The sequence below is a fragment of the Quercus suber genome, unplaced genomic scaffold (genome assembly GCF_002906115.3).
Source record: "Quercus suber isolate HL8 unplaced genomic scaffold, Cork oak 2.0 scaffold_40, whole genome shotgun sequence".
Classification (NCBI taxonomy): domain Eukaryota; kingdom Viridiplantae; phylum Streptophyta; class Magnoliopsida; order Fagales; family Fagaceae; genus Quercus; species Quercus suber.
In genome coordinates, this window is record NW_027069505.1 from 2,021,421 (window position 1) to 2,034,942 (window position 13,522).

Here is a 13,522-nt window from a genome sequence, read left to right on the forward strand (position 1 = left end):
AAAAAAAAAAAAAAAAAATTAAAGAGAAAGACAGACCAAAAAATAAAAGAAAAAAAATGTTAACTTTTTTTTTGAGAAAAAAAAAAAAAAAGAAAAAAGTTAGCCAAACAAACACTAAATTTAACTTAAGCATACACACACATATAAGCTGAATAGTAAAATAAGCTAGTCAAACAGACACTAAATTTCGAATTTGCTTCTTCAGTTCTTCTTTATCCATCTCTCATTAGACACTCTTTCTCCCCTGAATATTTCAAGAATCACTAATGTTGAAAACAGTTAGGTAAAGCTAATCCGCCTTAAAAAATTATCAAGATCACCCTCTAATCTTTACTTCTACCTCTTTGTAAACCTATGTGGTTTTTTTGTTTGTTTATATTTGATTTTTTATTTTATTTTTTTTTTGGTTGAGAAAATACTTTATTTTTTACATTTAACTGAATAGTTTCAAAACTGGTCCAACCATACTGTTTCCGGTTTATCCAATTAAATGGTCGGTTTCTAATTATTTCTTCTTTTTATGTAATTTTTGGTTTGTAGGCATAACCAGACCGGATTGTTCCCGATTCCCAGTTCAACCGGCCGGTATGAATTTTAAAACCATGGCTAAAATGACAATTGAGGTTTTAGATAAGTTTTAAGTTAAAAACGTTTGTGCGAAGTACACATTAAAATGTCTAGTTAACAGTTGCTTTTAAGATATTTGTTAAGCAACTATTTTAGACAATTTTGGATACCATTTTTGAGAAGCTTCATTTGGGTAGATTTTTGTTCTAAAATCTTAATTCTGGCTTAAAAAAAAAAAAAAACTAATTTAATGGAGAGAGACATAAATTCTAATTTATTGTTTGATTAGAAGTACAAGTACAAACATTAATCAAATTTACTTGTTTGGCTAGCATAGCACAATTGAGGCATGCCACCAAAAAGCATCATATAACTCTGACAATGCAATAAACCTTTTTTAACGAGAAAATTCAGAACAGCCAGGACAAAATTGTAAATACAAAACCCATTTAATGCCAAACTTAATGAAATTAGGTATGTCAAGTCAAGGAGAAAATACACCGTGTTTTAGAGTATGTTTCTCCCCCTCACAGCTGTGGAACCCATAGTTAATGGGTTCCACCAGCTTGTGAGATAAGGAATCATTCATCCAAACAATGTATACTTCCTCAAGTTAAGACTCACTTGGAAGGATATATATGTGCAAGTTGGTGTGTTTAACAGGTTTTTAACATTTTAAAAAACAAATTTTAACATTTCAAACAGTTAATTCAACCAACACTTCATAACACTTATTTGGAAAAGGATAACCCATTTCTAAGCAACATTTGTTGCCAAATTGGTTTGTCTCATGATCTCCTCCTCCTCTTCCACCTCTATATTCTTACTACAACTTTCTAGCTACACTGTCAACTTCTAATTATAAAGCCCAAAGTAGGAAGTGCTTGGCAATGCTCACATTGACCTAGTTTGGATTCGGCGTCCACGTTTTGTATCATTCAGCGTTTCCTCTTTTTTTTTTTTTTTTTTTTTTTTTTTTTTAAAAAAAAAAAAAAAAAAATCCCTACCAAGCACTAACATAATTCATCAATGATTCAAGTGTGCAGGCTTCGAAAGTGAAAAATACATATGAAATGGAAGAAAGGAAGTATAAAGCATCCTATTAAACATCTTCGACTAATAGCAAAATGAAACACCAAAGGTCCAAAAGTGAACTTAAAACGTACGTCTATTGCAATAGTTTCGAAAGAAGAACATGTCAATCTCTGGCTCCTTGAAGTATAGATAATATTTAAGGTTTCATAAAGCTCAGGATTCGGTTAAAACAAGTTTGGTATAACCATACAATTATCCTAGGGCTCCAAACATATTTCTTACTCTAGTAAACGAAAATTCCCACTTCTTTTGTTTTCTAGGAGTTATAATGGACAAAGTACTTTTATCATGGTCACATTAAGACGGTAGCTGTAGTGGTCAAGATGAGCACTGGCCAGCAATGCAAGTACATCTACTAGACCATTGAATTTCAAAATTCTAACCCATAAGGATTATTTCTGCAATGTAAACTAAAATATTTGAAGCTCCAGTCTTTATGATCACATTCATGAGTACCACAGTAGATTTCAACATCAACACTTCAATAAATTAGAAATAATGTAAACCAAATAAGAACAACTTGAAAAGTAAAGAGTATGCATATTCATAATACTAACCCACAACGATTTATTTATGTGTTGTAAACTAAAATATTTGAAGCTCCAGTCTTTAAGATCACATTCACAAGTACTACAGCAGATTTCAGCATCAACATTGACATCTACACTTCAATAAATTAGAAATAATGTAAACCAAATGAGAAAAGCTAGAAAAATAAAGAGTATGTCACATTCATAATACTATAAGCAAACAGACCTACCTGCATGGAAGTTAAAATGAACATTAAAGTGACAGCACAAACAAACAATTAGAACAAACTTGCAGGCTAGGTTAGTAAATTTCCCAACAATTAGATCTTTAATGCTATGTTTATTTCATTCTATCAACAAACCAAAGAAAGATTGTCTATCATCATAACTATAATTCAGTAAGGCACTTATTAAAAAAAAAGCTATAATTCAGTAAGGCATAACTTACAAAAATAAAAGTACAAAAACAAAAAAGAAGAGTCAAGCTGGGTGAAAATTTAAGGTGCTCAAAGAAAAACAAGTTGAAGAAATATACAAGAACTCGAACCCTCAATATATTGAGACTAACAAAGAAGATTGACACTACCAAAGAAGATTGTACAAACAGAACATAAAACAACTATATTGACAATATGAAAGAAGATTCCATAAATCAAACTTACAACGGCAGCTGAACATTGGTAACCCATGCAAGAGACAACTCCATATTACTTGCCAACTACAATCAAACTACAAAAGTTTCTCAAAAAAAAATAAGTCAGTTGGTTTTAAGTAAGAGGATAACAATATTAAAAAGAGCAATACATAAGACATATATGATCACTAATAAGATTGTGTCCTTTATAGTTAATGTCTTATCTGTACCAATGGTAATAAGCTCTGGAGCACTTGCAACCACTTCAGAAGGCTCAACCGCCACAACCCCACCATCATGTATCATATTTGTATTAGAAAATATATCCCTACATTTTACTGTTTCAATTAAACGGAATCTAACCCTCAACCAAGTAAATGTGCATGTGTCAAGTTCCTACTGTTATGAACTCAGATAAAATATAAAAATCAACAAAAGAAAATAATCCCAACAAAAAGCCACCACATACAACCACTATTAAATCCAACGGGGGAAATGCAGGAATCAAGAAAAAAGTTTTATCATTATTACTTATTTCATTAATTTGATTTCAACCAGAACAATAAATGAGCATGTCTTAGTCTTGCAACACCTGATGAACAGAGTCTAGAGAAGGATGTGATAAATAAAAATTATACGATAGGATAGAGCCAACCCCCATCAGTTAGAACTAATTAAACATTATACGATCTTAATTCCGAGTCATAAACATGACAGCTTTCTAAATTAGAATAATAATTAACAAAAGCTTATATATATACATATATAAACAATAGATCAAATAATTTTTCTATTCCAAATGACATGCTAAACAGCAGATCAAATAAGAGGTAGGGAGTCACTGAATTTTTTCGGCATAAAGCAGGGAAACTAGTGTCTACAAAACAGTCAATAACCACATCTGAGTCTTAAAAACATTAGGGATAGCAGATTATGTATATCTTGCATTTGCTAGGTAAAAAATTATTCATGAATAAGACTTCAAGCATGTGCATTATAATAGCCATTGCAATAGAAAGACAGTATGCAGCATCTTTTGCATATGATATATCTTAGTAGAAAGCTAATTTAAAAAATTCAGTTTGAGAATAAGTTTTGCTAATTATGCACCTTAAACAATTTTTTGACAATCTCTGGAGAAGAATACCAAAGTTGAGTACAGAATGGCTGCTTCATCTTAAGTTCATAACAAAATTTGGAGGAAACTCAGTTAGAAAATCTGCAAATCAAATGAAGTTACAGATATCAACAACTTCAAATACACAAATACAAAAATAATACATGCATTCAACATGATATAGAACTTTGTCGGATTCTTCCTCCAAAACCAACCTTTGTGAAGAGACCAACCATGTACACCGTTAGCAGCAAAACGATCTGAACACCTCAATGGATTTGGTCCTCCTTCTAACTCTTGCAGCTCCAACTCTTTATCATCCAAAAGCATAAATACATGATTAAGGTATTCTCGAGATATTGCTCCTTCCAAAGCAAGTTCACATTTTACTATATCTGGTTGTTTGAGATGATCATCCTAGTTGGGTTCCACCTGGCATATAACAAGAAGTTATATGTTACTACTTAAACAACATAATTTCAATAACAACTTATTACATACCTCTCTTCTTCTGGTGGACTGTTTCCTCCTATCATGTGATTGTTCTTAACCTGCTTGTGTCTAAATACATAACTAATTGTCAAAAAACTCTTGTAAGTAACCATTAGGATCAATTTATCAGATCATCAATCCACGAAGCCCATATAGAAAGGTAAATGGACAAAAAATTTCATAAAATTAAAAGTAAATTACTTAAAGCTAAAGGAGCTTGTCATGATCTTTTCGCTCGATGTAGTGGTTTTTAGGTGCTATAGATGTTGAGATTGGAAATACAACCACTTCCCTCTCAGTATAACCGTTACCAGTAGATATATCACCCCCAACAGGATAGGTTGCCCACCAAACTATCATCAAACCTTTCCCAACAACATGTTTCTTTGCCAAAGTCATCAAAGTCAAACCTTTTCCAATACCATGCTTCTTCGCCAAAGCACACTTTTTCTAGAAAACTGGTGACCTAAGATGGCATGCTCTTCCACCTACCACCCACCCACACACACACATAAAAAGCGAAGGAGTTCGTGTCAAAATTAGTAAAGACAGTGTAACGAGATTGGCCAAGGTAAAACAAGTAGGCCATGAAAACTTTCAAATAATAGCAAGTAAAAATCTTTCTCAAGAACCTTAATCCTTTTGCCTGCTCTTTGGTTGTCTTGGCCAGACGGACAAGATTTTTTAGGATCTAAACAAGCAAAGACATTATGAGCAAAATGTTATTATAGAACCAAATAATGCAAGGCAAGTTAAGATTGTGTGAGAGAGAATGGGAGAATAAAAGAAAATCTAACAGGGTAATGAATACCCCCATACAAAGGAAGTATAAACGCACCCCTAAATAACTTCCAAGCAGATGATTATACAAAATGCTAAGCACACTACCAAAGTAAAAAAATATATATAAAATATAAAGATAACAAATATACCTTTAAAAGAATATGTTTGTTTCTTTAGATATTCTTCTTCTGATGTCATATTTGTAAGCTCAATAGAATTTACATCATATGATCTAAATCAAAAACCAAATACTAAGGCTTCTTATGGCATAATAAATTCTTCTCGTCTGCTTCTTTCAAATAGACAATTTCAGCATTGTGAAGCCTTAGTCCATGAAAATAATGTTCAAGCGTAAACGAATTACAATTTGAAACAATGAAAACAGATCATCACTATACTTATGCTACTATTATTCTTGGATAGGAATGGAGTAATAAGTTCAAAGCCAGTTAACATCTCTCCAGTTGTAATTTAAAAAAAAAAAAAATCATATTAGGGGATCATTACTTCGTGAATGAGCAGTGACAGCTCATCAGAAGTGGATTATACCTTGACAAACTGAAAATTTTGAAAGTATCATATATACTGTCTTCCATTATGCAGCGAAGGATAACCAAAATTCATAACTCCGCCAAATAGTCTAAACTCAAAGAAGGTTAACTCATGAACGAAGCCCAATGCCACACCAGTTTCATCCTGCAACCTTAGCCCACAAAGTGTACACATTGTTGCCGTCTTGAAATTCCTGAATTTCTCAAACTTCAAATTGGTTATCCAAATATCTTTTTTTATCACCAATAAAACTAATCATCAGAATTCCTCTTAACCAACCAAAAAAATAATAATAAAAAAAAAAATACAGTAGTTAAACTCTATTTGTTCCAACAAAATTACCCTCATTTGGTTCCATTGATGTAACAATTCCTCATGCGAAGAGCCATCCCGAAGCTAGGCATAAAACCATGCATAAAAATTATATTGATATCCGTAACCGGCAAGGCATAAACTACATCTTCTTATATAAATTAATAAGTAGCAGCAAGTAAAAACACATAAAGAAGAGAGCATACAGATTGAAAAATAAAATTAAAGTATATACTATGTAGTTCATCCGGATTAATCCAACATCATTCAAAGCAGAAAACGTCAACCAAGAATCAAATTAGATGAAAACTTCAAATGGGTAGTCAAAATTCTATGGGGACTGCAGTAGAAAATCTCAATCACAAATGAAAAGAAGAACAACCTCAACTTAAAAAATAAAATTCCTAATCAAAACCAATCCACCCCCAATACCCAAACCAAAATCACATTTAACGCTCAATAAATAAGAGACCAAAAAACATTACGACAGAGGTTCCAGCCATATCACAAGGGAAGAACGAAACTCTAAATCAAGTCAATTGAAATACCAATGCATAGCATAACAAGTTTGGTCTGCACTACTTCCCCTCAATGCATTTTTCTCATGCAAAAAGACACAAAGAGACTGCAGAGGGATACAATGATTAAGTGTTTATAAACTGTGAGAAGAATGTCATTTGAAAATTATATAGTGTCCTGGTAGGAAATCCATTTTATGTGAACATGAAAAATCAACCTAAGCGTTGACATGTAGAATGTATAAAAATAGGGGTAAGTAAGGACATATGATATATGAATGATTAGGCGTGTGAAATGCATGAACATGTGAGCATAGAATATAATCGATCCTTAGTGATGACAAATGAATGCATGGATATGTGAGCATGTGACCACATATAGTCTACCCTATGAGATGACATGTGCAATGCACAGGCATTTGAGTAATTTTTCCTACAAAATAACATTAAAGAGTATAGTTATGCATGTGATTGTGTGGCATTGGCTAGGAAAGTAAAGTGCATACTTGAATTAAATACAACTAACCTTATTCCAAAGCATACCATAACAAGTTCGTTTCGCACTTTTTCCCATCAATGCATTTTTCTCAAGCAAAAACACATAAAGAAACAACAAAGGGATATAAAGGTTTAATGCTTACAAATAGATAACTTAATTATTTGACATTTGACAAAAGGATGACAAGTAGAATCCATAAACATATGGGCATGTGAGGTGCATGAACATGTGAGCATAAAATATAATCTATCCTCAGTGATGACAAATGAATGCATGGAAATGTGAGCATGTGACCACATATAACCTACCTCATCAGATGACGTGAAATGCAACAATATGTGAGCAATTTATGTTTGAAAATAACATTAAAGAGTATAGCTAAGCATGTGATTGCATGGCAATGGCTAGAAAAGTAAAATGCATTCTTGGTTAATTACAATTAATCTCATTCCAAAGAATAGAACAAGTTTGATTAGCAATTTTTCCATTTTCCACTTTTTTCTCATACAAAAAGACACAGAGACAACAATGGGATATAAAGGTTATATGCTTACAAAGTGATAACTCAAGAATTTGACATTTGACAATGTTTTTTTTTTGACAAGTAATTATTTGACAAATTTTAGAAGCACGTGAACATGTACAATCAACCTAAGAGATGACAAGTAGAACGCATAAACATATGGGTAAGTGAGAACATATGATACATGAATGCACAGTCATGTGAACATAAAATATAGTCTATCCAAAGTGACGACAAATGAATGCATTGGTGTATGGATCTAAAACCCTAAATGCTAAACCCTAAATCCTATACCCTATACACTAAAACCTAAACCATAAAACCCTAAACCCAAAAACCTTAAATCCTAAACCATGAACCCTATACCCTATACCCTGAACCCTAAAACTGAATACCCCAAACCCTAAAGAATGGACATCTGAGCTTGTGAGCATAGAATATAATCGTTCCTAAGTGAGAACATATGATATATCAATGCATGAGCATGTGAGGTGCATGAACACGGGAACATAGAATATAATCTATCCAAAGTGATGACAAATGAATGCATGAATATGAGCACATGAGCACGTATAGTCTACCCCAGGAAAAGACATGGGAAATGCATGGGCATGTTAGCAATTTATACTAGAAATTAAAATTAAAAAGTATAGTTATGCACATGATTGCGTGGCATTGGCTAGGAAAGTAGATTGCATTCTGGAATTAAATACAACCAACATTATTCCAAAGCATAGCATAACAAGTTCAATTTCCACTTTTTCCCTTCAACGCATTTTTCTCATGCAAAAAGACACAGAGACAACAAAGGGATACATTGGTTAAATGCTTATAAAGTGGGAGAAAAATGTCATTTAACAATTTTATTGTCCTCATAGAAAATCACTTTTGTGTGAACATTTACAATCAACCTAAGGGCTAACATGTAGAATGCATAAACATAAGGGCAAGTGAGAACATACGATATATGAATGCAAGGGCATGTGAGGTGCATGAACATGTAAGCATAGAATATAATCTAGCCTAAGTGATGACAAATGAATGCATTGATATGTGAGCATGTGACCACATAAAGTATGCCCTATGGGATGACATGTGCAATGCATTTATGCGAACATGTACAATCAACCTAAGGGCTGACATGTAGAATGCAAAAACATAAGCGCAAGTGAGAACATATGATATATGAATGCAAGGGCATTTAAGGTGCAAGAACATGCGAGCATAGAGTATAATCTATCCTAAGTGATGACAAATGAATGCATGGATATGTAAGCATGTGACCACGTAAAGTCTGCCCTATGAGATGACATGTGAAATGCATAGGCATGTGAGCAATTTCTGTTATAAAATAACATTAAAGAGTATAGCTAGCATGTGATTGCATGGCAATGGCTAGGAAAGTAAATTGCATTCTTGATTTAAATACAACTAACCTCATTCCAAAGCACAGAATAACAAGTTCTACGCATTTTTCTCATACAAAAAGACACAAAAAGACAACAATGGGGCATGAAGGTTATATGCTTACAAATGGATAAATTAAGAATTTGACATTTGACAAATTTTAGAAACATGTGAACATGTACAATCAACCTAAGGGATGACAAGTAGAATGCATAAACATATGGGCAAGTGAAAACGTATAATATAAGAATGCATGGGCATGTGAGGTTCTTGAACATGTGAGCATAGAATATAATCTATCCTAAGTGGGGACAAATGAATGAATGGATATATGGATCTAAAAATCTCAACACTAAACTCCACACCCTACATTCTAGACCCTATACCCTAAAAACCTAAATAGGGGCGGCAAAATCTGACACAACCTGCGAACTCGACATAACAAACCCGTCTGTAAAAAGGTCATGTGTTGAGGCTAAATGGGTTTGGGTCATATTCGGATCAACACGGCTGACACATTTAATGAATAGGCCGTGTTCGTGTCCAACATGTCATGGGCCGAGGCTAAGTAAGGATAAATGAATGCAAGGGCATGTGAGGTGCATGGGAGGTCGCATGAACATGTGAGCATGACGTATAATATTTCCTAAGTGATGACAAACAATTGCATGGATATGTGAGCATGTGAGCACATATAGTCTAACCTAGGAGATGACATGTGAAATGCATGGGCATGCTAGCAATTTATGGTAGAAAATAACATTAAAGAGTATAGCTATGCATGCGATTGCATGACATTGGCTTCGAAAGTAAATTGCATTCTGGAAGTAAATACAACTAGCCTCATTCCAAACCATAGCATAATCAGTCCGGTTAGCACTTTTTCATTTCAACTCATTTTTCTCATGCAAAAAGACACAAAGAAACAACAAAGGGATATAAAGGTTAAATACATATAAAGTGTGAGAAGAATGACATTTGACAATTTTATTATGCTTGAAGGAAATCCTTTTTATTTTGAAATTTAGAATTGGAATGGTGATTCTTATAGGGGTTTAAAACTTAATTTAGGGAGGTTTTGGGCTCAACTGTAATTTTGTGAACTCTCCCTCTCATGTAATTTTGGGGTCATGAAAAATTAGGACACGACATAATAAAGATATGAATGTGTATTTGTGTGTGTATCAATATATAGATATATTATCTAGGAAGCATGGACATTTCATTTGGGATGTTTTAGCCATGTTGTACTCATACCTGTGTTTCCTAGGTAAAGGCTAAATTTTCAAAGATTGCTATGTCGCCGTATCGTACCCATACCTATACCCGTTCCCATAATTGTGCATCCTAGTATTTTATACTTATGTCGTGTATAAACATGTATTTTTGTTTATTTTAAGTTTTCCAAAAAAAAAAAACTACTAAAATATTTAAAAACATATCTAAAACACCCAATAAGGTAACTAGTAATCAATTTTGGGAATCCCAATAGGCCATTAGAACATTATCACCATCTAACTTGAATGTCAATGACAATAATATACAGATTACCCCCTCCAAAAAAATTAACATCAAATAGATCCGTTATAGCTTCAAAAACCTGTGGGGTTGACGGAAGCATTTAGAGGCTCTTATCAGGACTTTGATAGAAAGCAGAACTTCTTTATCAATAAGATATTTTGCACCATTGCAAATGTCCACAACAACTAAGCAAGTTGGAATTAATTATAGTGCTTGATGCATACTCCCTCGCAGCTAATGGCTGCTGATTCCAAAATGTAGCGATATCATACAAGATTAATGAAATTACCAGAAAATCATTTATGAAAAACAAAAAAGTTTTAAACTATTGGAATTATGTTGCTTAACCAAAAGAATCAACAGCCAAAAATGCAAAAATGAATCCACATTTTGTGTTTACAATATAAATATACTGCCGCAACACATAAAAGAATTGATTGATAAGATACAAAACATCAATGGAAAAATTAATATAAAAGCTCAGATAGCTATTCCTCCTGGCTGTAAATGGAAAACAAACTAAAAAAATGTTCCCTGTTTGTTTTTGGTTGGTAAACTAATGTTGTGCCTGAATGAGGAATTTGAAATGGAATTTTACTCAAAGGTCTAATTTCGGAATTTCTAATGTTCATTTACTTTCTTTGGGTTAACAAGAGAGTTTGTTCAAAAATATCCATGGGATTTTCAAGCATCTATTTCCAAAGCCTAAAATCCATGCAGAGAGGTACCCTTAAAAAAATGTATAACTTAAATTGTGGTGGGCCATGTGTGAGGTAGTTGGCTAATTTATGAGTTTTTGTTGTGTCTAGCTTTTTTGAATTTCTTAATACTATACAAAATTAATAAGACCGTCCAATTTCTATGGAACAACAAATTATGTCCTGACCATGCCTCCAAACAGTAAAGTTGAGATATCTTACCACGTTAGCCTTAAGAAGAGCAGTATAAATGGTTTCAAGTTCAGACCTGCAGGCATCAAACTCTTCAATCTTCTTCCATTTCTTTTTTAAAGAATTTTCTGCTTCTTTCCTCTCTGCACATAGTTTATTCAAACACTGTATTTCAGCCATCAGTGTGTTCAAGCTAGCCCTCAACCCTGTGGCTCCTCGCTCCTTGGCCTAGACCTCCAACTGCACCAACAAAGAAGCAAAATATGATGCAGCCCAACCAATACCACTCAATAAATAAAAAGGACAGTCCTCCCTCCTTTCACATTCCCTCCATTCTTTGCATACAAAATTTGAAATAATATCCAATCCATCAAAAACTTAATAAAAAATTAAAGATAAAAAGGCACTCGCTATATTATTACCTCATATCTTGCATACTTTCTGTATTTAGTTCACAAAATAAATTTAATGCGAGTCTACTATGTTTTATTTACATGTCAAGTGCCGTTTGATTGGATTTAACTAATGTGTAGAAAGTTGTGTAAAGACAATTCATCAAAACAATATTCAACAGTCAAGAAATGCAGCTTAAGGTTATGTACAACAAATGAGCCTCAAGAATTGGTCCCCCACGAATGGCATGTTAACATTCACAAAAATTTATAAAGTAGGAGTACGACGATGTACAATAAATGTTTCTAAGAAAGAGGGGATAACAGAAACTAGCATTTTCAAAGTTACATATAAAATACATGGCTAAACATAAGGTTATCACCTCTAAAGGATCCACAAAATATCCATAATAATGTGTCAACTTGGATGACAATACTGATGAGTTTTATTATGCTCTTCCATCTGTTTCACAATAATGTTATCCAAAAAAAATACCTAAGGTTACAAGATAAAGTACAAGGCTCAACATAAGGTTATCACCTCTAAACGATCCACACAAATGACCATAACAATGTGCCAACTGAGACGACAATATTGATGAGTTTTATTAACCTCTTCCATCTGTTATACACCAAGGTTATCCAAAAAGAATTCTGATAATATGCAGCAAGTAGCCAGGAAGTAGTTCTCCAACTTCACAAACAATTTTTTCAAATTAACTAACAAGGATACTAAAGAGATATTTTAGAACAAAGCAATCCATAGGGAAATTTTGATTGTAAAATCTCCTGCCTATTACAGAACTGGAAACCTAGAAAACAAAAGCGAACAACGCCCAAAATATAAATCATAGGGAAAGCTAACATTCCAAAGCTACAAAGCAATTCCAATAAAAAAAAAAATTGCATTTCAAAGAACTTAAAAGCATCAAGGAATTGATACAATACAATACCTTAAATGAGATTGTGTCCAATATAGTTAATGTCTTATCTGCACCAATGGTAATAAGCTATGGAGCACCAGCAACCACTTTAGAAAGCTCAGCCGCCACGACCCCACCATCATGTATCATAATTGCATTAGAAAATATTTCCCAACATTTTGCTGTTTCAATGAAATGGAATCTAAGCCTCACAACCAAGTAAATGTGCATGTGTCAAGTTCCTACTGTTATGAACTCAAATAAAATATAAAAATCACCATCAGAAAATAATTGGAAAGAGAAGTTAAAACAAAGTCCAAAGTTAACAATTATAATTTTTTTTTTTTCTCCCTGTTGGTAAACAGTGCAGGTAATGCTATAAACGTGGCACTGTATTTGGTTCAAAATTACCGTATTATACCTTAGATTGGAATCATACCCCAAAACAATGTCAAGGTTTACGCATAGCTTTTATTCAAATGACAACAATGAATCAGGAAGGCAAAATAATTGCTCGCCGCTACAACCAGCATTATTTAATACTCACCAAGTTGGATTGCTGTTCCTAATACATGTAAATGTGACACAAATTTGCTAACAATTATTTTAAGGATCAAATTTGCAGTTCCTAATATATATATATATATAGATTTGACGAAATTGTAACTCTTTTTTTTTTTTTTTACAAGTATCTCTCTTTATTTTTGCACAGAATGGGAATAAATTTGTGTAAGAGAGTGATAGATCGGGGAAAAAAAAAATTTAAA

At 33.1% G+C, this 13,522-nt stretch overlaps 1 long non-coding RNA gene across 3 annotated transcripts; it reads right to left on the reverse strand.

The window, feature by feature from the left end:
* Window positions 1-2,225: 2,225 nt before the first annotated feature.
* On the reverse strand, window positions 2,226-13,372 carry LOC136066601 (uncharacterized). Of its 3 annotated transcripts, none has more exons than XR_010628123.1 (10): window positions 12,786-13,372; window positions 11,471-11,680; window positions 6,113-6,166; window positions 5,768-5,963; window positions 5,068-5,126; window positions 4,445-4,923; window positions 4,159-4,375; window positions 3,937-4,045; window positions 2,855-2,921; window positions 2,226-2,323 (listed from the first exon to the last, which is right to left on the reverse strand). It is a non-coding gene; the product is annotated as an uncharacterized LOC136066601 (long non-coding RNA). The 3 variants fall into 3 exon arrangements; XR_010628124.1 differs by having other exon boundaries at window positions 2,226-2,328; XR_010628125.1 differs by lacking the exons at window positions 11,471-11,680; window positions 12,786-13,372 and adding an exon at window positions 7,127-11,442 and having other exon boundaries at window positions 5,768-6,166.
* Window positions 13,373-13,522: the final 150 nt, after the last annotated feature.